Here is a 2,500-nt window from a genome sequence, read left to right as displayed (position 1 = left end):
TCAGTTGGTAGGGCGTCCCCCCTACCGGGCCGGGCCCAGCAGCAGACCCGGGTTCGATTCCAGCCCGCGGTCGTTCTCTGCATGTCACTCCCCTCTCTGCCCCATTTCAACTCTGTCTCTACACTATCAATAAAGCATAAAAATGACAAAAAAATATCTTTAAAAAAAGAAAAAATTAACACGCGCCACTGAAGCAACTGTCTCTACCGGTCCAGTATTGACACACACACACACACACACACACACACACTCCGAGATATTTATGCATTCACAAATAAATATCCCTGTAATACTCACGGTATCTGTATGCGTCATACACACACACACACACACACACACACACACACACACACACACACACACACACACACACACACAGCGCTCTGTTTATGCCCTACATGCCTGTGCTTGCTGAAAGCTCGCGTGTTTAGACAACAGAGAGGTTTCCCCCTGATGAATTCATTTCATATTTCATAACAGAAAACTGGAAAGCTCCTGTTACAGTAAAGCATGACTGTGTGTGTGTGTGTGTGTGTGTGTGTGTGTGACACATGACGGTCGCTCAATGGGTGCAGTGTTTACTAAACGGTGTTGTCCCGGGTTACATACAGAAACCGTCCAAAATATAGTATGTACTGTATGTGTTGGACAAGGAAGGTATTCAAGTTCATTTTGATGTTTTAGAAAGTAACCCTGCGTTCCAATCCCCATACTATATACTATTTAGTATGGTAGTATAAAAATTTAGGATGCCCCGATTCTTGTGGCCAGATTTAGTATGGTTAGAAATACTCGGATGTCTACTACATACTACTGTGTGTGTGTGTGTGTGTGTGTGTGTGTGTGTGTGTGTGTGTGTGTGTGTGTGTGTGTGTGCCCCTGCAGACAGCACCAAATAAGGCAAAACTATCAAGCCAAGTCAAGTTACTTTATTAGTGCCCAGAGGTAGATTTTGTTTGCAGTAGAGTTCACACACACACACACACACACACACACACACACACACACACACACACACACACACACACACACACACACACACACACACACACACACACACACACACCTCAGGGTATCCCATGACTCACTGACCCATTCCTACGATCCGATTCACGCGTTTCTGTTATTATGATTCCGGGAGCATGTGTCAGCTAAAAACTGGCGCGTAGGGTTTATACACACACACACACGTGTAGGCATGCACAGTCACACCCACAGCAAGACAGGCAGACAGACAGACAGACAGACAGACAGACAGACAGACAGACAGACAGACAGACAGACAGACAGACACACACACACACCCACAGCAAGACAGACAGACATACAGACAGACAGACAGACTGTCAGACAGACGGATGGACGGACGGACGGACGGACGGACGGACGGACGGACGGACGGACGGACGGACAGACAGACAGACAGACACACACACACACACACACACACAGGTCATCAGAGGATTTTGAAATCGGGTTCCAACTCAGATATTGAATCAAAATGTTTCTAATGTGTTTGTTAAAAGTAGAATATGCAAATCTGGAGAACTCTGTTTGTTGTTGAAATCACTTGTTGGTCTAAATCAGTGAATATCTCCTCATGATCCACTACCTGTCTGTACTGTGTGTGAGCTGAAAACAAATCTAGTGTTAATACACAGCCTAGGCTCCCTAAATGGGTATGTTGCTAGCTACTACCATGTAATCACCTGGTCGGTCAATGATCAAATTCCTTCGTGATTTTCTCTACTTATGACATCTATTGCAGTATGTCCGTCCTGGGAGAGGGATCCCTTACTCTGTCAACTCTCCCTGAGATTTCTAAAATTTGTTTTAATCCCAGTAAAGGGGTTTTTACTGGGAGTTTTTTCTCAGCCGAGCTAAGGGTGTAAGGGCAGGGTGTCATATTGTATCATATTGTATCATATTGTATGAAATGTAAAGACCACTGAGACATGTATTTGTGATTTTGGGCTATACAAATAAAACTGATTTGATTTGATTTACGATGGGCCCCTTTGTTTACATATTATTGCTTTTATACCAGTTTACAAAGACTCCACCTTGAAATCCATAATCCATGAATCCTGTTTGTCTGCTGTGAGTTGAAGTGATAGTCACAGTAACATTGTAACACCTTCATATCCTTTAACCAATTCAAACAAACTATCTTAAATCTGCCAAACTCTACCTGTAACTGTTTTAATTAGGCTATATTGTACTTTCACCCATTTCATTTTAATTGCTGCCACTCTTCACCACTGTGTAAATGTTTCAATAGTTTTTTTCTCTCTTCACCTGTTGTTGTGTATTTGATGTATTTGCGTTGAATATTGTTTATGTATTGTTGTTTTTCCTTTGAATTTGTTTTGAACTCGACATCATTGTAAATGAGGGTCACCCCTCAATTGGTCTCTCGAGGATAAATAAAAGTTAAATGAAATGAAAAATGAAAATTGGGACGGTGCTGCCCCCTAGAGGTGACAGTATGAACTGAAAG

At 42.6% G+C, this 2,500-nt stretch overlaps 1 protein-coding gene across 1 annotated transcript in view; it reads right to left on the bottom strand.

Moving 5' to 3' along the window:
• The window catches only part of LOC307264001 (autotaxin-like), a 58,315-nt gene that overhangs the window by 10,569 nt on the left and 45,246 nt on the right, over positions 1 to 2,500 (bottom strand). The window lies entirely within an intron of this gene.

This window comes from Ammodytes marinus (assembly GCF_949987685.1).
Source record: "Ammodytes marinus genome assembly, chromosome: 17".
NCBI classification, from domain to species: Eukaryota; Metazoa; Chordata; class Actinopteri; order Uranoscopiformes; family Ammodytidae; genus Ammodytes; species Ammodytes marinus.
This window is presented reverse-complemented; position numbering and strand designations above follow the sequence as displayed.